The sequence below is a fragment of the Somniosus microcephalus genome, unplaced genomic scaffold, assembly GCF_052327205.1.
Source record: "Somniosus microcephalus isolate GS21.2 unplaced genomic scaffold, FLI_Smic_1.0 unresolved_chr1, whole genome shotgun sequence".
NCBI classification, from domain to species: Eukaryota; Metazoa; Chordata; class Chondrichthyes; order Squaliformes; family Somniosidae; genus Somniosus; species Somniosus microcephalus.
This window is the reverse complement of record NW_028225179.1, coordinates 81129962-81150382: the sequence shown is the minus strand read 5'-3', so window position 1 is coordinate 81150382 and position 20421 is coordinate 81129962.

Below are 20421 nucleotides of genomic sequence, written 5' to 3'. Positions count from 1 at the left end.
ATGTTCCCTGTCTCTGTGTTCGCTATCTCTGTGTACATTTTCCCTATCTATGCACCCTTCTCTGTGTACTGTTCCCTATCTCTGTGTACCTGTTCCTTATATCTGTGTACCCTATCTCTGTGTACATGTTCCCTATCTCTGTGTACATGTTCCCTATCTCTGTGTACATGTTCCCTATCTCTGTGTACATGTTCTCTATCTCTGTGTACATGTTCTCTATCTCTGTGTACATGTTCTCTATCTCTGATTACATGTTCCCTATCTCTGTGTACATGTTCCCTCTCTCTGTGTACATGTTCCCTATCTCTGTGTACATGGTCCCTATCTCTGAGAACGTGTTCACTATCTCTGAGTACATGTTCCCTATGTCTGTGTCCATGTTCCCTATCTCTGTGTACATGTTCCCTATCTCTGTGTACATGTTCCCTATCTCTGTGTGCATGCACCCTATCACTGTGTACATGTCCCCTATCTCTGTGTACATGTTCCCTATCACTGTGCCCATCTTCCCTATCTCTGTGTTCCCTATCTCTGTGTACATGTTCCCTATCTCTGTGTACATGTTCCCTGTCTCTCTGCTCGCTATCTCTGTGTACATTTTCCCTATCTATGCACCCTATCTCTGTGTACCTGTTCCCTATCTCTGTGTACCTGTTCCCTATCTCTGTGTACATGTTCCCTATCTCTGTGTACCTCTCTCTGTGTGCATGTTCCCTATCTCTGTGTACCCTATGTCTGTCTGCATGTTCCCTATCTCTGTGTACCCTAACTCTGTGTACATGCTCCCTATCTCTGTGTACCCAATTTCTGTGTACATGTTCCCTATCACTGTGTACATGTCCCCTCTCATTGTGTACATGTTCCCTATCTCTGTGTACCCTTTCTCTGTGCACATGTTCACTATCTCTGAGTACATCTTCCCAATCTCTGTGTACATGTTCCCTATCTCTGTGTAAATGTTCCCTATCTCTGTGTACATGTTCCCTATCTCTGGGTACATGTTACCTCTCTGTGTGTATGTTCCCTATGTCTGTGTACATGTTCCCTCTCTCTGTGTACATGTTCCCTCTCTCTGTGTACATGTTCCCTCTCTGTGTACATGTTCCCTCTCTCTGTGTACATGTTCCCTCTCTCTGTGTACATGTTCCCTCTCTCTGTGTACATGTTCCCTCTCTCTGTGTACATGTTCCCTCTCTCTCTGTACATATTCCCTCTCTCTGTGTGCATGCATCCTATCACTGTGTACATGTCCCCTCTCATTGTGTACATGTTCCCTATCACTGTGTACATGACCCCTCTCATTGTGTGCATGTTCCCTATCACTGTGCCCAGCTTCCCTATCTCTGTGTTCCCTATCTCTGTGTACATGTTCCCTATCTCTCTGTACATGTTCCCTATCTCTGTGTTCCCTATCTCTGTGTACATGTTTCCTATCTCTGTGTGCATGTTCCCTATCTCTGTGTACCCTATTTCTGTGTACATGTCCCCTCTCATTGTGTACATGTTCCCTATCTCTGTGTTCCCTATCTGGGTGTACATGTCCCCTCTCATTGTGTACATGTTCCCTATCTCTGTGTTCCCTATCTCTGTGTACATGTTCCCTATCTCTGTGTACATTTTCCCTCTCTCTGTGTACATGTTCCCTATCTCTGTGTACATGTTCCCTATCTCTGTGTACATTTTCCCTCTCTGTACATGTTTCCTATCTCTGTGTACATGTTGCCTGTCTCTCTGTACATGTTCCCTATCTCTGTGTACCCTATCTCTGTGTACATGTTCCCGATCTCTGTGTTCCCTATCTCTGTGTACATTTTCCCTATCTATGGACCCTACCACTGTGTACATTTTCCCTATCTCTGTGTACCTGTTCCCTATATCTGTGTACCCTATCTCTGTGTACATGTACCCTATCTCTGTGTACATGTTCCCTATTTCTGTGTACATGTTCCCTATTTCTGTGTACATGTTCCCTATCTCTGAGCACATGTTCTCTATCTCTGTGTACATGTTCCCTCTCTCTGTGTACATGTTCCCTATCTCTGTGTACATGTGCCCTCTCTCTGAGTACATATTCCCTATCACTGTGTAGATCAAATCAAATCAAATCAACTTTTATTGTCATTGTTAGTGCACAAGTGCAGTACAATGAAATGTAGGCTTGCGGCTCCCGAGAGTGTACAATTTGGATTAGGACACTTAAACATTTCAACATACATTTGTACATATATATTAGCATAAATATGACCATAATAAAGTGAATAAAGTGCATCGGCAGATGTGCAGGCTTTAGTGTTTATTTGTGGAGTTCAGTAGGATGACAGCCCTGGGAAAGGAGCTGTTCCTAAATCTGGTCGTACGGGTGCGAATGCATCTGTAGCATCTTCCAGATGGTAGGAGGGCGAACAGACTGTGGCTGGGGTGGGTAGGGTCTTTGATGATGGTCCGTGCCCTCCGTAGGCAGCGTTTCTGATATATATGTTCTATGGTCGGTAGCCGGGTGCCGGTAATGCATTGGGCAGTTTTGACTACCCGCTGCAGGGCTATCTCTGTGTCCATGTTCCCTATGTCTGTGTCCATGTTCCCTATGTCTGTGTCCATGTTCCCTATCTCTGTGTACATGTTCCCGATCTCTGTGTACATGTTCCCTATCTCTGTGTACACGTTCCCTATCTCTGTGTACACATTCCCTATCTCTGTGTGCATGCACCCTATCACTGTGTACATGTCCCCTCTCATTGTGTACATGTTCCCTATCACTGTGCCCATCTTCCCTATCTCTGTGTTCCCTATCTCCATGTACATGTTCCCTATCTCTGTGTACCCTATCTCTGTGTACATGTTCCCCATCTCTGTGTACCCTATCTCTGTGTACATGTTCCCTATCTCTGTGTACCCTATGTCTGTCTGCATGTTCCCTATCTCTGTGTACCCTAACTCTGTGTACATGTTCCCTATCTCTGTGTACCCAATTTCTGTGTACATGTTCCCTATCACTGTGTACATGTCCCCTCTCATTGTGTACATGTTCCCTATCTCTGTGTACCCTATCTCTGTGTACATGGTCACTATCTCTGAGTACATCTTCCCTATCTCTGTCTACATGTTCCCTATCTCTGTGTAAATGTTCCCTCTGTCTGTGTACATGTTCCCTCTCTCTGTGTACCCTATCTCTGTGTACATGTTCCCTCTCTCTGTGTACATGTTCCCTCTCTCTGTGTACATGTTCCCTATCTCTGTGTACATGTGCCCTCTCTCTGAGTACATATTCCCTATCACTGTGTAGATCAAATCAAATCAACTTTTATTGTCATTGTTAGTGCACAAGTGCAGTACAACGAAATGTAGGCTTGCGGCTCCCGAGAGTGTACAATTTGGATTAGGACACTTAAACATTTCAACATACATTTGTACATATATATTAGCATAAATATGACCATAATAAAGTGCATCGGCAGATGTGCAGGCTTTAGTGTTTATTTGTGGAGTTCAGTAGGATGACAGCCCTGGGAAAGAAGCTGTTCCTAAATCTGGTCGTACTGGAGCGAATGCATCTGTAGCATCTTCCAGATGGTAGGAGGGCGAACAGACTGTGGCTGGGGTGGGTAGGGTCTTTGATGATGGTCCGTGCCCTCCGTAGGCAGCGTTTCTGATATATATGTTCTATGGTCGGTAGCCGGGTGCCGGTAATGCGTTGGGCAGATTTGACTACCCGCTGCAGGGCTATCTCTGTGTACATGTTCCCTATCTCTGTGTACATGTTCCCTAAATCTGTGTACCCTATCTCTGTGTACATGTTCCCTATCTCTGTGTACATGTTCCCTATCTCTGTGTACCCTATCTCTGTGTACATGTTCCCTATCTCTGTGTACCCTATGTCTGTCTGCATGTTCCCTATCTCTGTGTACATGTTCCCTGTCTCTGTGTTCGCTATCTCTGTGTACATTTTCCCTATCTATGCACCCATCTCTGTGTACATGTTCCCTATCTCTGTGTACCTGTTCCCTATATCTGTGTACCCTATCTCTGTGCACATGTTCCCTGTCTCTGTGTACATGTTCCCTATCTCTGTGTACCCTATGTCTGTCTGCATGTTCCCTATCACTGTGTACATGTCCCCTCTCATTGTGTACATGTTCCCTATCTCTGTGTACATGTTCCCTATCTCTGTGTCCATGTTCCCTATCTCTGTGTCCATGTTCCCTATCTCTGTGTCCATGTTCCCTATCTCTGTGTCCATGTTCCCTATCTCTGTGTCCATGTTCCCTATCTCTGTGTCCATGTTCCCTATCTCTGTGTCCATGTTCCCTATCTCTGTGTCCATGTTCCCTATCTCTGTGTCCATGTTCCCTATCTCTGTGTCCATGTTCCCTATCTCTGTGTCCATGTTCCCTATCTCTGTGTACACGTTCCTTATTTCTGTGTACACGTTCCCTATCTCGGTGTGCATGCACCCTATCTCTGTGTGCATGCACCCTATCACTGTGTACATGTCCCCTCCCATTGTGTACATGTTCCCTATCACTGTGCCCATCTTCCCTATCTCTGTGTTCCCTATCTCTGTGTACATGTTCCCTATATCTGTGTACATGTTCCCTATCTCTGTGTACCCTATCTCTGTGTACATGTTCCCTACCTCTGTGTACATGTTCCCTATCTCTGTGTTCCCTATCTCTGTGTACATGTTCCCTATCTCTGTGTACATGTTCCCTATCTCTGTGTACATGTTCCCTATCTCTGTGTACATGTTACCTCTCTCTGTGTAGATGTGCCCTATCTCTGTGTACATGTTCCCTCTCTCTGTTTACATGTTCCCTATCTCTCTGTGCATGTTCCCTCTCTCTATGTACATGTTCCCTCTCTCTGTGTACATGTTCCCTCTCTCTGTGTACATGTTCCCTATCTCTGAGCACGTTCCCTATCGCTGTGTACATGTTCCCTATCTCTGAGCACATGTTCCCTATCGCTGTGTAGATGTTCCCTCTGTCTGTGTACATGTTCCCTCTCTGTGCACATGGTCCCTATCTCTCTGTACATGTTCCCTTTCTCTGTGTACATGTTCCCTCTCTCTGTGTACATGCTCCCTATCTCTCTGTGCATGTTCCCTATCTCTGTGTACATGTTCCTCTCTCTGTGTACATGTTCCCTCTCTCTGTGTACATGCTCCCTATCTCTCTGTGCATGTTCCCTATCTCTCTGTGCATGTTCCCTCTCTCTGTGTACATGTTCCCTATCTCTGTGTACATGTTCCCTATCTCTGTGTACATGTTCCTATCTCTGTGTACGTGTTCCCTATCTCTGTGTACGTGTTCCCTATCTCTGTGTACGTGTTCCCTATATCTGTGTACGTGTTCCCTATCTCTGACTACGTGTTCCCTATCGCTGACTACGTGTTCCCTCTCACTGAGTACATGTTCCCTCTCACTGAGTACATGTTCCCTCTCATTGTGTACATGTTCCCTGTCACTGTGTACATGTCCCCTCTCGTTGTGTACATGTTCCCTATCACTGTGTACATGTTCCCTATCTCACTTTGTACATGTTCCCTATCTCTGTGTACATGTTGCCTATCTCTGTGTTCCCTATCTCCGTGTACATATTCCCTATCTCCGTGTAGATGTTCCCTATCTCTGTGTACATGTTCCCTATCTCTGTGTACCCTATCTCTGTGTACATGTTCCCTATCTCTGAGTACATGGGCCTAGAAATTCAGTTGCGTTTGCGCCCACTTATTGGCTACAATGGTATGCGCCGGAAGTTTTTTAGCGCCCGAAATTCAGTTGGCCCCTAACATCAGCATTAGCCGGTAGCGCTGCGCCGGCACCGATGACGTCATCGGTGTGCGCAGCGCCCCGGTTCCAATGCTATTCCGTGCCGATGGCCAAATTCAGTTGCGGCCGCCTCGCCTGTAGCAGCCACAAACAGCATTTGAAAAACGGTGCCTTGCAGCTCCGAGAGGCCGGCGCATTAAGGTGGAGGGGCGGCTGGCCGCTTTCCCGGCGGACGCCTGGCCGCACCTACATCCCCGGACTCCTGCACCACCCCCCCCCGCGGCATTGGTGTCTGACTCCCGCGAGCCCGGCACTTCTCCATGGTGCTGGGCTCATTTGCCGGTGGAATCCAGCGGCGATCTCATGGCTGCAGGCAGCTCCTCCTTAAGAGAAGGAGGAGGCCTGCAGTACCCCAGCCTGCCTCACCGCATCGGGTGCCGCAGCGGCAGCTGGACGCCTGAAACTGACTTTCATCGCCCCAAACGAGGCGGCCAAACTCTGCAGTAGCGCCCGCCTCCGTCTTGGGGCGGCGCAACTGAATTTCAGGCGGGCGCTACGGGAATCCGGGCGAGCGCAAAATTTCGGGCACTATAGAGCTGGCGCGGCGATACCGAATTTTTAGCCCATGTTCCCCATCTCTGTGTACATGTTCCCTATCTCTGTGTACATGTTCCTTCTCTCTGCGTACATGTTCCCTATCTCTGTATACATGTTCCCTCTCTCTGTGTACATGTTCTCTATATCTGTGTACCCTATCTCTGTGTACATGTTCCCTATCTCTGTGTACCCTCTCTCTGTGTACATGTTCCCTATCACTGCGTACATGTCCCCTCTGATTGATTGTGTACATCTCCCCTCTCATTGTGTACATGTTGCCTATCTCTGTTTTCGCTATCTCCATGTACATGTTCCCTATCTCTGTGTACATGGTCCCTGTCTCTGTGTATATGTTCCCTATCTCTGTGTACCCTCTATCTGTACATGTTCCCTATCTCTGTATACATGTTCCCTATCACTGTGTTCCCTATCTCTGTGTACATGTTCCCTAACTCTGTGTACCCTATCACTGTGTACATGTCCCCTCTCATTGTGTACATGTCCCCTCTCATTGTGTACATGTTGCCTATCTCTGTGTTCCCTATCTCTTGTACATGTTCCCTATCTCTGTATACATGTTCCCTATCTCTGAGTACATGTTCCCTCTCTGTGTACATGTTCCCTCGCTCTAAGTCCATGTTCCCTATCTCTGTGTACATGTTCCCTATCTCTGTGTACATGTTCCCTCTCTCTGTGTACATGTTCCCTATCTCTGTGTACATGTTCCCTATCTCTGTGTACATGTTCCCTCTCTCTGGGTACATGCTCCCTATCTCTCTGTGCATGTTCCCTCTCTCTGTGTACATGTTCCCTCTCTCTGTGTAGATGTTCCCTCTCTGTGTACATGTTCCCTATCTCTGTGTACATGTTACCTATCTCTGTGCACATGTTCCCTATCTCTGTGTGCATGTTCCCTATCTCTGTGTACATGTTCCCTATCTCTGTGTACATGTTCCCTATCTCTGTGTACATGTTCCCTATCTCTGTGTACATGTTCCCTCTCTCTGGGTACATGCTCCCTATCTCTCTGTGCATGTTCCCTCTCTCTGTGTGCATGTTCCCTCTCTGTGTAGATGTTCCCTATCTCTGTGTACATGTTCCCTATCTGAGTACATGTTCCCTATCTCTGTGTACATGTTCCCTATCTCTGTGTATATGCTCCCTATCTCTCTGTGCATGTTCCCTATCTCTGAGCACATGTTCCCTATCGCTGTGTAGATGTTCCCTCTGTGTACATGTTCCCCCTCTGTGTACATGTTCCCTCTCTGTGCGCATGTTCCCTATCTCTGTGTACATGTACCCTCTGTGTACATGTTCCCTCTCTCTGTGTACATGCTCCCTATCTCTCTGTGCATGTTCCCTCTCTCTGTACATGTTCCCTCTCTCTGTACATGTTCCCTCTCTCTGTACATGTTCCCTCTCTCTGTGTACATGTTCCCTCTCTCTGTGTACATGTTCCCTCTCTGTGTACATGTACCCTATCTCTGCGTACATATTCCCTATCTCTGCGTACATGTTCCCTATCTCTGTGTACATGTTCCCTATCTCTCTCTGCATGTTCCCTATCTCTGAGTACATGTTCCCTATCTCTGAGTACATGTTCCCTATCTCTGAGTACATGTTCCCTATCTCTCTGTGCATGTTCCCTATCTCTGTGTACATGTTACCTATCGCTGTGCATATGTTCCCTATCTCTGTGTACATGTTCCCTCTCTCTGTGTAGATGTGCCCTATCTCTCTGTGTACATGACCCCTCTCTCTGGGTACATGACCCCTCTCTCTGGGTACATGCTCCCTATCTCTCTGTGCATGATCCCTCTCTCTGTGTACATGTTCCCTCTCTGTGTACATGTTCCCTATCTCTGAGCACATGTTCCCTATCGCTGTGTAGATGTTCCCTCTCTGTGTCCATGTTTGCTCTCATTGTACATGTTCCCTCTCTGTGTACATGTTCCCTATCTCTGTGTACATGTTCCCTATCTCTGTGTACATGTTCCCTCTCTCTGTGTACATGTTCCCTATCTCTGTGTACATGTTCCCTATCTCTGGGTACATGTACCCTATCTCTGTGTACATGTTCCCTATCTCTGTGTACATGTTCCCTCTCTCTGTGTACATGTTCCCTATCTCTGTGTACATGTTCCCTATCTCTGGGTACATGTACCCTCTCTCTGAGTACATGTTCCCTATCTCTGAGTACATGTTCCCTATCTCTGTGTACGTGTTCCCTATCTCTGTGTACGTGTTCCCTATCTCTGACTACGTGTTCCCTCTCACTGAGTACATGTTCCCTCTCATTGTGTACATGTTCCCTATCACTGTGTACATGTCCACTCTCGTTGTGTACATGTTCCCTATCACTGTGTACATGTTCCCTATCTCTGTGTATCCTATCGCTGTGTGCATGTTCCCTATCTCTGTGTACCCTGTCTCTGTGTGCATGTTCCCTATCTCTGTGTACCCTATCTCTGTGTACATTTTCGCTATCTCTGTGTTCCCTATCTCTGTAAGAAGTCACACAACACCAGGTTATAGTCCAACAGCTTTATTTGAAATCACAAGCTTTCGGAGCGCTGCTCCTTCTTCAGGTGAAGCATGTTCCCTCTCTCTGTGTACATGTTCCCTATCTCTGTGTTCCCTATCTCCGTGTACATGTTCCCTATCTCTGTGTACCCTATCTCTGTGTACATGTTCCCTATCTCTGAGTACATGGGCCTAGAAATTCAGTCGCGTTTGCGTCCACTTATTGGCTACAATGGTTTGCGCCAGAAGTTTTTTAGCGCCCGAAATTCAGTTGGCCCCTAACATCAGCATTAGCCGGTAGCGCTGCGCCGGCGCCGATGATGTCATCGGTGTGCGCAGCACCCCGGTTCCAATGCTATTCCGTGCCGATGGCCAAATTCAGTTGCGGCCGCCTCGCCTGTAGCAGCCGCAAACAGCATTTGAAAAACGGTGCCTTGCAGCTCCGAGAGGCTGGCGCATAAAGGTGGAGGGGCGGCCGGCCGCTTTCCCGGCGGCCGCCTGGCCGCACCTCCCTCCCCGGACTCCTGCACCACCCACCCCCGTGGCATTGGTGTCTGACTCCCGCGAGCCTGGCACTTCTCCGTGGTGCTGGGCTCATTTGCCGGGGGAATCCAGCGGCGATCTCACGGCTGCAGGCAGCTCCTCCTTAAGAGAAGGAGGAGGCCTGCAGTACCCCAGCCTGCCGCACCGCATTGGGTGCCGCAGCGGCAGCTGGACGCCTGAAACTGACTTTCATCGCCCCAAACGAGGCGACCAAACTCTGCAATAGCACCCACCTCCATCTTGGGGCGGCGCAACTGAATTTCAGGCGGGTGCTACGGGAATCCGGGCGAGCGCAACATTTCGGGCACTAAAGAGCTGGCGCGGCGATACTGAATTTTTGGCCATGTTCCCTATCTCTGTGTACATGTTCCCTATCTCTGTGTACATGTTCCCTATCTCTGTGTACATGACCCCTCTCTCTGTGTACATGCTCCCTATCTCTCTGTGCATGTTCCCTCTCTCTGTGTACATTTTCCCTCTCTGTGTACATGTTCCCTCTCTGTGTACATGTTCCCTATCTCTGTGTACATGTTACCTATCTCTGTGTACATGCTCCCTATCTCTCTGTACATGTTCCCTATCTCTGTGTACATGTTCCCTATCTCTGTGTACATGTTCCCTATCTCTGTGTACATGCTCCCTATCTCTGTGTACATGCTCCCTATCTCTCTGTGCATGTTCCCCCTCTCTGTGTACATGTTCCCTCTCTGTGTACATGTTCCCTATCTCTGAGTACATGTTCCCTATCTCTCTATAATTGTTCCCTATCTCTGTGCGCATGTTCCCTATCTCTGTGTGCATGTTCCCTCTCTCTGTGTTCATGTTCCCTCTCTCTGTGTACATGCTCCCTATCTCTCTGTGCATGTTCCCTATCTCTGTGTACAAGTTCCCTATCTCTGTGTACATGTTCCCTGTCTCTGTGTACATGTTCCCTATCTCTGTGTACATGAACCCTCTCTCTGGGTACATGCTCCCTATCTCTCTGTGCATGTTCCCTCTCTGTGTACATGTTCCCTATCTCTCTGTGCATGTTCCCTATCTCTGTGTACATGTTACCTATCTCTGTGCATATGTTCCCTATCTCTGTGTACATGTTCCCTCTCTCTGTGTAGATGTGCCCTATCTCTGTGTACATGTTCCCTCTCTCTGTTTACATGTTCCCTATCTCTCTGTGTACATGACCCCTCTCTCTGGGTACATGCTCCCTATCTCTCTGTGCATGATCCCTCTCTCTGTGTACATGTTCCCTCTCTATGTACATGTTCCCTATCTCTGAGCACATGTTCCCTATCGCTGTGTAGATGTTCCCTCTGTCTGTGTACATGTTCCCTCTCTGTGTACATGTTCCCTCTCTTTGTTCCCTCTCTCTGTGTACATGTTCCCTCTCTCTGTGTACATGTCTCCTCTCTCTGTGTACATGTTCCCTCTCTCTGTGTACATGTTCCCTATCGCTGTGTACATGTTCCCTATCTCTGTGTACATGTTTCCTATCTCTGTGTACATGTTCCCTCTCTCTGTGTACATGTTCCCTATCTCTGTGTACATGTTTCCTATCTCTGTGTACATGTTCCCTCTCTCTGTGTACTTGTTCCCTCTCTCTGTGTACATGTTCCCTCTCTGTGTACATGTTCCCTATCTCTGTGTACATGTTCCCTATCTCTGTGTACATGTTCCCTATCTCTGTGTACGTGTTCCCTATCTCTGTGTACGTGTTCCCTATCTCTGTGTACGTGTTCCCTATCTCTGTGTACATGTTCCCTCTCTGTGTACATGTTCCCTATCTCTGTGTACATGTTCCCTATCTCTGTGTACATGTTCCCTATCTCTGTGTACATGTTCACTATCTCTGTGTACGTGTTCCCTATCTCTGTGTACGTGTTCCCTATCTCTGTGTACGTGTTCCCTATCTCTGTGTACGTGTTCCCTATCTCTGTGTACGTGTTCCCTATCTCTGACTACGTGTTCCCTATCTCTGACTACGTGTTCCCTCTCACTGAGTACGTGTTCCCTCTCACTGTGTACATGTTCCCTATCACTGTGTACATGTCCACTCTCGTTGTGTACATGTTCCCTATCACTGTGTACATGTTCCCTATCTCTGTGTACCCTGTCTCTGTGTGTATGTTCCCTATCTCTGTGTACCCTATCTCTGTGTACATTTTCCCTATCTCTGTGTTCCCTATCTCTGTAAGAAGTCACATAACACCAGGTTATAGTCCAACAGCTTTATTTGAAATCACAAGCTTTCGGAGCGCTGCTCCTTCTTCAGGTGAAGCATGTTCCCTCTCTCTGTGTACATGTTCCCTATCTCTGTGTACCCTATCGCTGTGTACATGTTCCCTATATCTGTGGCCCCTATGTCTGTGTACATGTTCCCTATCTCTGTGTACCATATCTCTGTGTACATGTTCCCTATCTCTGTGTACCCTCTCTCTGTGTACATGTTCCCTTTCTCTGTGTTCCCTATCTCTGTGTACATGTTGCCTATCTCTGTGTTCCCTATCTCACTTTGTACATGTTCCCTATCTCTGTGTACATGTTGCCTATCTCTGTGTTCCCTATCTCCGTGTACATGTTCCCTATCTCCGTGTACATATTCCATATCTCTGTGTAGATGTTCCCTATCTCTGTGTACATGTTCCCTATCTCTGTGTACATGTTCCCTATCTCTGTGTACATGTTCCCTATCTCTGAGTACATGGGCCTAGAAATTCAGTCGCGTTTGCGCCCACTTATTGGCTACAATGGTTTGCGCCCGAAATTCAGTTGGCCCCTAACATCGGCGTTAGCCGGTAGCGCTGCACCGGCGCCGATGACATCATCGGTGTGCGCAGCGCCCCGGTTCCAATGCTATTCCGTGCCGATGGCCAAATTCAGTTGCGGCCGCCTCGCCTGTAGCAGCCGCAAACAGCATTTGAAAAACGGTGCCTTGCAGCTCCGAGAGGCCGGCGCATAAAGGTGGAGGGGCGGCCGGCCACTTTCCCGGCGGCCGCCTGGCCGCACCTCCCTCCCCGGACTCCTGCACCACCCCCCCCCCCGCGGCATTGGTGTCTGACTCCCGCGAGCCTGGCACTTCTCCGTGGTGCTGGGCTCATTTGCCGGGGGAATCCAGCGGCGATCTCACGGCTGCAGGCAGCTCCTCCTTAAGAGAAGGAGGAGGCCTGCAGTACCCCAGCCTGCCGCACCGCATCGGGTGCCGCAGCGGCAGCTGGACGCCTGAAACTGACTTTCATCACCCCAATCGAGGTGGCCAAACACTGCAATAGTGCCCGCCTCCGTCTTGGGGCGGCGCAACTGAATTTCAGGCGGGCGCTACGGGAATCCGGGCGAGCGCAAAATTTCAGGCACAAAAGACCAGGCGCGGCGATACCTAATTTTTAGCCCATGTTCTCTATCTCTGTGTACATGTTCCCTCTCTCTGCGTGCATGATCCCTATCTCTGTGTACATGTTCCCTATCTCTGTGGGCATCCACCCTATCACTGTGTGCATGTCCCCTCTCATTGTGTACATGTTCCCTATCACTGTGTACATCTTCCCTATCTCTGTGTTCCCTATCTCTGTGTACATGTTCCCTACCTCTGTGACCATGTTCCCTATCTCTGTGTATCCTATCTGTGTGCATGTTCCCTATCTCTGTGTTCCCTATCTCTGTGTACATGTTCCCTATCTCTGTGTACATGTTGCCTATCTCTGTGTACGTGTTCCCTATCACTGTGTACCCTCTCTCTGTGTACATGTTCCCTATCTCTGTGTACCCAATCTCTGTGTACATGTTCCCTATCTCTGTGTACCCTATCTCTGTGTGCACCTTCCCTATCTCTGTGTACCCTCGCTCTGTGTACATGTTCCCTATCTCTGTGTACATGTTCCCTATCTCTGTGTACATGTTCCCTCTGTGTACATGTTCCCCCTGTGTACATGTTCCCTCTCTGTGTACATGTTCCCTATCTCTGAGTTCATGTTCCCTATCTCTCTGTACATGTTCCCTATCTCTGTGTACATGTTACCTATCTCTGTGCACATGTTCCCTCTCTCTGTTTACATGTTCCCTATCTCTCTGTGTACATGACCCCTCTCTCTGGGTTCATGCTCCCTATCTCTCTGTGTACATGTTCCCTCTCTGTGTACATGTTCCCTCTCTGTGTACATGTTCCCTATCTCTGTGTTCCCTATCTCTGTGTACATGTTCCCTACCTCTGTGACCATGTTCCCTATCTCTGTGTATCCTATCTGTGTGCATGTTCCCTATCTCTGTGTTCCCTATCTCTGTGTACATGTTCCCTATCTCTGTGTACATGTTGCCTATCTCTGTGTACGTGTTCCCTATCACTGCGTACCCTCTCTCTGTGTACATGTTCCCTATCTCTGTGTACCCAATCTCTGTGTACATGTTCCCTATCTCTGTGTACCCTATCTCTGTGTGCATCTTCCCTATCTCTGTGTACCCTCGCTCTGTGTACATGTTCCCTATCTCTGTGTACATGTTCCCTATCTCTGTGTACATGTTCCCTCTGTGTACATGTTCCCCCTGTGTACATGTTCCCTCTCTGTGTACATGTTCCCTATCTCTGAGTTCATGTTCCCTATCTCTCTGTACATGTTCCCTATCTCTGTGTACATGTTACCTATCTCTGTGCACATGTTCCCTCTCTCTGTTTACATGTTCCCTATCTCTCTGTGTACATGTTCCCTCTCTGTGTACATGTTCCCTCTCTGTGTACATGTTCCCTCTGTGTACATGTTCCCTCTCTGTGTACATGTTCCCTCTCTGTGTACATGTTCCCTATCTCTGTGTACATGTTCCCTATCTCTGTGTACATGTTCCCTATCTCTGTGCACATGTTCCCTATCTCTGTGCACATGTTCCCTATCTCTGTGCACATGTTCCCTATCTCTGTGACCATGTTCCCTACCTCTGTGACCATGTTCCCTATCTCTGTGTACCCTGTCTCTGTGTGCATGTTCCCTATCTCTGTGTACCGTATCTCTGTGTACATTTTCCCTATCTCTGTGTTCCCTATCTCTGTAAGAAGTCACACAACACCAGGTTATAGTCCAACAGCTTTATTTGAAATCACAAGCTTTCGGAGCGCTGCTCCTTCTTCAGGTGAAGCATGTTCCCTATCGCTGTGTACATGTTCTCTGTCTCTGTGTACATGTTCCCTATCTTTGTGGACCCTCTCTCTGTGTACATGTTCCCTATCCCTGTGTTCCCTATCTCCGTGTACATGTTCCCTATCTCTGTGTACACGTTCTCTGTCTCTGTGTACATGTTCCCTATCTTTGTGGACCCTCTCTCTGTGTACATGGTCCCTATCTCTGTGTACCCGCTCTCTGTGTACATGTTCCCTATCTCTGTGTACATGTTCCCTATCTCTGTGTTCCCTATCTCTGTGTACATGTTCCCTATCTCTGTGTACATGTTTCCTATCTCTGTGTTCCCTATCTCTGTGCACATGTTCCCTATCTCTGTGTACATATTCCCTATCTCTGTGTACATGTTCCCTATCTCTGTGTACATGGGCCTAGAAATTCAGTCATGTTTGCGCCCACTTATTGGCTACAATGGTTTGCGCCGGAAGTTTTTTAGCGCCCGAAATTCAGTTGGCCCCTAACATCGGCGTTAGCCGGTAGCGCTGCGCCAGCACCGATGACGTCATCGGTGTGTGCAGTGCCCCGGTTCCAATGCTATTCCGTGCCGATGGCCAAATTCAGTTGCGGCCACCTCGCCTGTAGCAGCCGCAAACAGCGATTGAAAAACGGTGCCTTGCAGCTCCGAGAGGCCGGCGCATAAAGGTGGAGGGGCGGCCGGCCGCTTTCCCGGCGGCCGCCTGGCCGCACCTCCATCCCCGGACTCCTGCACCACCCCCCCCGCGGCATTGGTGTCTGACTCCCACGAGCCCGGCACTTCTCCGTGGTGCCGGGCTCATTTGCCGGGGGAATCCAGCGGCGATCTCACGGCTGCAGGCAGCTCCTCCTTAAGAGAAGGAGGAGGCCTGCAGTACCCCAGCCTGCTGCACCGCTTCGGGTGCCGCAGCGGCAGCTGGACGCCTGAAACTGACTTTCATCGCCCCAAACGAGGCGGCCAAACTCTGCAAAAGCGCCCGCCTCCGTCTTGGGGCGGCGCAACTGAATTTCAGGCGGGCGCTACGGAAATCCGGGCGAGCGCAAAATTTCGGGCACGAAAGAGCTGGCGCGGCGATACCGAATTTTTAGCCCATGTTCCCTATCTCTGTGTACATGTTCCCTATCTCTGTGTACATGTTCCCTCTCTCTGCGTACATGTTCCCTATCTCTGTGTACATGTTCCCTATCTCTGTGTACCCTATCTCTGTATACATGTTCCCTATCTCTGTGTAACCTATCTCCGTGTACATGTTCCCTATCTTTGTGTACCCTATCTCTCTGTACATATTCCCTATCTCTGTGTATTCTATCTCTGTGCATGTTCCCTATCTCTGTGTATCCTATCCCTGTGTGCATGTTCCCTATCTCTGTGTACATGGTCCCTGTCTCTGTGTACATGTTCCCTATCTCTGTGTACCCTCTCTCTCTGTACATGTTCCCTATCTCTGTATACATGTTCCCTATCTCTGTGTACCCTATCTCTGTGTAAATGTTCCCTATCTCTGTGTACATGTTCCCTATCTCTGTGTACATGTTCCCTATCTCTGTGTACATGTTCCCTATCTCTGTGTACATGTTCCCTATCTCTGTGTACATGTTCCCTATCTCTGTGTACATGTTCCCTCTCTCTGCGTACATGTTCCCTATCTCTGTGTACATGTTCCCTATCTCTGTATACATGTTCCCTATCTCTGTGTACCCTATCTCTGTGTACATGTTCCCTATCCCTGAGTTCATGTTCCCTATCTCTGTGTACATGTTCCCTATCTCCGAGTACATGTTCTCTATCTCTGTACATGTTCCCTATCTCTGTGTACATGTTCCCTATCTCTGTGTACATGTTCCCTATCTCTGTGGGAATGCACCCTATCTCTGTGTACCCTATGTCTGTGTGCATGTTCCCTATTTGTGTGTACCCTATCTCTGTGTACATGTTCCCTATCTCTGTGTACATGTTCTCTATCTCTGTGTACATGTTCCTATCTCTGTGTACATGTTCCCTATCTCTGTGGGAATGCACCCTATCACTGTGTGCATGTCCCCTCTCATTGTGTACGTGTTCCCTATCACTGTGTACATCTTCCCTATCTCTGTGTTCCCTATCTCTGTGTACATGTTCCCTATCTCTGTGTACATGTTCCCTATCTCTGTGTACATGTTCCCTATCTCTGTGTACATGTTCCCTATCTCTGTGGACCCTATTTCTGTGTACATGTTCCATATCTCTGTGTACCCTATCTCTGTGTGCATGTTTCCTATCTCTGTGGACCCTATTTCTGTGTACGTGTTCCCTATCTCTGTGTACCTCTCTCTGTTTACATGTTCCCTATCTCTGTGTACCCTATCTCTGTGTACATGTTCCCTATCTCTGTGTACCCGATCTCTGTGCACATGTTCCCTATCACTGTGTACCCTCTCTGTGTGTACATGTTCCCTCTCTCTGTGTACATGTTCCCTCGCTCTGAATCCATGTTCCCTATCTCTGTGTACATGTTCCCTATCTCTGTGTACATGTTCCCTATCTCTGAGTAGATGATCCCAATCTCTGTGTACATGGTCCCTATCTCTGTGTACATGTTCCCTATCTCTGTGTACCCTATCTCTGTATACATGTTCCCTATCTCTGTGTACCCTATCTCTCTGTACATGATCCCTATCTCTCTGTACATGTTCCCTCTCATTGTGTACATGTTCCCTATCACTGTGTACATATTCCCTATCTCTGTGTTCCCTATCTCCGTGTACATGTTCCCTATCTTTGTGTACCCTATCTCTCTGTACATATTCCCTATCTCTGTGTATCCTATCTCTGTGTGCATGTTCCCTATCTCTGTGTGCATGTTCCCTATCTCTGTGTACATGTTCCCTATCTCTGTGTATCCTATCTCTGTGTGCATGTTCCCTATCTCTGTGTTCCCTATCTCTGTGTACATGTTCCCTGTCTCTGTGTACATGTTCCCTATCTCTGTGTACCCTCTCTCTCTGTACATGTTCCCTATCACTGTGTACATGTTCCCTATCTCTGTGTATCCTATCTCTGTGTGCATGTTCCCTATCTCTGTGCATGTTCCCTATCTCTGTGCATGTTCCCTATCTCTGTGTGCATGTTCCCTATCTCTGTGTACATGGTCCCTGTCTCTGTGTACATGTTCCCTATCTCTGTGTACCCTCTCTCTGTATACATGTTCCCTATCTCTGTATACATGTTCCCTATCTCTGTGTACCCTATCTCTGTGTAAATGTTCCCTATCTCTGTGTACATGTTCCCTATCTCTGTGTACATGTTCCCTATCTCTGTGTGCATGCACCCTATCACTGTGTGCATGTCCCCTCTCATTGTGTACATGTTCCCTATCACTGTGTACATGTCCCCTCTCATTGTGTACATGTTCCCTATCTCTGTGTACATGTTCCCTATCTGTGTACCCTATCTCCGTGTACATGTTCCCTTTCTCCGTGTACATGTTCCCTACCTCTGTGACCATGTTCCCTATCTGTGTGCATGCACCCTATCACTGTGTACATGTCCCCTCTCATTGTGTACATGTTCCCTATCACTGTGTACATCTTCCCTATCTCTGTGTACATGTTCCCTATCTCTGTGTACCCTATCTCTGTGTACCCTATCTCTGTGTACCCTATCTCTGTGTACCTGTTCCCTATCTCTGTGTGCATGCACCCTATCATTGTGTACATGTCCACTCTCATTGTGTACATGTCCACTCTCATTGTGTACATGTTCCCTATCTCCGTGTACATGTTCCCTATCTCCGTGTACATGTTCCCTCTCTCTGTACATGTTCCCTATCACTGTGTACATGTTCCCTATCTCTGTGTTCATGTTACCTATCTCTGTGCACATGTTCCCTCTCTCTGTTTACATGTTCCTTATCTCTCTGTGTACATGACCCCTCTCTCTGGGTACATGCTCTCTATCTCTCTGTGCATGTTCCCTCTCTCTGTGTACATGTTCCCTCTCTCTGTGTACATGTTCCCTCTCTCTGTGTACATGTTCCCTCTCTGTGTACATGTTCCCTATCGCTGTGTAGATGTTCCCTCTGTCTGTGTACAAGTTCCCTCTCTGTGTACATGTTCCCTCTCTGTGTACATGTTCCCTATCTCTGAGTACATGTTCCCTATCTCTGAGTACATGTTCCCTATCTCTCTGTACATGTTCCCTATCACTGTGTACATGTTCCCTATCTCTGTGTACATGTTCCCTGTCTCTGTATACATGTTCCCTATCTCTGTGTACCCTATCTCTGTGTACATGTTCCCTATCTCCGAGTACATGTTCTCTATCTCTGTGCATGTTCCCTCTCTCTGTGTACATGTTCCCTCTCTCTGTGTACATGTTCCCTCTCTGTGTACATGTTCCCTCTCTCTGTGTACATGTTCCCTCTCTGTGTACATGTTCCCTATCGCTGTGTAGATGTTCCCTCTGTCTGTGTACAAGTTCCCTCTCTGTGTACATGTTCCCTTTCTGTGTACATGTTCCCTCTCTGTGTACATGTTCCCTATCTCTGTGTACCCTATCTCTGTGTACATGTTCCCTATCTCCGAGTACATGTTCTCTATCTCTGTACATGTTCACTATCTCTGTGTACATGTCCCCTCTCATTGTGTACATGTTCCCTATCACTGTGTACATCTTCCCTATCTCTGTGTTCCCTATCTCCATGTACATGTTCCCTATCTCTGTGTACATGTTCCCTATCTCTGTGTACATGCTCCCTATCTCTGTGTGCATGTTCCCTATCTCTGTGTACCCTCTCTCTGTGTACATGTTCCCTCGCTCTAAGTCCATGTTCCCTATCTCTGTGTACATGTTCCCTATATCTGTGTACATGTTCCCTCTCTCTGTGTACATGTTCCCTATCTCTGTGTGCCCTCTCTCTGTGTACATGTTCCCTATCTCTGTGTACATGTTCCCTAACTCTGTGTACCCTATCACTGTGTACATGTCGCCTCTCATTGTGTACATGTCCCCTCTCATTGTGTACATGTTGCCTATCTCTGTGTTCCCTATCTCATGTACATGTTCCCTATCTCTGTATACATGTTCCCTATCTCTGAGTACATGTTCCCCCTCTCTGTGTACATGTTCCCTCGCTCTAAGTCCATGTTCCCTATCTCTGTGTACATGTTCCCTATATCTGTGTACATGTTCCCTATCTCTGTGTACATGTTCCCTATCTCTGTGTATCCTATCTCTGTTTGCATGTTCCATATCTCTGTGTACCCTATCTCTGTGTGCATGTTTCCTATCTCTGTGGACCATATTTCTGTGTACATGTTCCCTATCTCTGTGTACCCTATCTCTGTGTACATGTTCCCTATCTCTGTGTACCCGATCTCTGTGCACATGTTCCCTATCGCTGTGTACCCTCTCTGTGTGTACATGATCCCTATCTCTGAGTACATGTTCCCTCTCTCTGTGTACATGTTAGCTCGCTCTGAATCCATGTTCCCTATCTCTGTGTACATGTTCCCTATCTCTGAGTAGATGATCCCTATCTCTGTGTACATGGTCCCTATCTCTGTGTACATGTTCCCTATCTCTGTGTACCCTATCTCTGTATACATGTTCCCTATCTCTGTGTAACCTATCTCCGTGTACATGTTCCCTATCTTTGTGTACCCTATCTCTCTGTACATATTCCCTATCTCTGTGTATTCTATCTCTGTGCATGTTCCCTATCTCTGTGTATCCTATCCCTGTGTGCATGTTCCCTATCTCTGTGTACCCTATCTCTGTGTGCATGTTCCCTATCTCTGTGTACATGGTCCCTGTCTCTGTGTACATGTTCCCTATCTCTGTGTACCCTCTCTCTCTGTACATGTTCCCTATCTCTGTATAC